We start from the raw sequence: 266 nt of genomic DNA on the forward strand, positions 1-266 counted from the left end.
TTTATAAATTAAAATATATTTTTTAAAATTTTTCATTTTTATATATATTATTTATTATATTTATATATAATTCTTAAAATTAAAATTTATAAATATATTATAAAATTATATACTAAAGTTAAATTTTAATTTTTTACTTTTTAAAATAGAAATTTTATAATATTTAAATTTTTAAAAATTTTTTAAATTTTTCTATATGTAATTTTATAATTAAAAATTTTTTATATTTTATATTTTTAAAATTTTTTTAATAATAATTAAATTTT

Source organism: Penaeus monodon, chromosome 31 (assembly GCF_015228065.2).
Source record: "Penaeus monodon isolate SGIC_2016 chromosome 31, NSTDA_Pmon_1, whole genome shotgun sequence".
Classification (NCBI taxonomy): Eukaryota; Metazoa; Arthropoda; class Malacostraca; order Decapoda; family Penaeidae; genus Penaeus; species Penaeus monodon.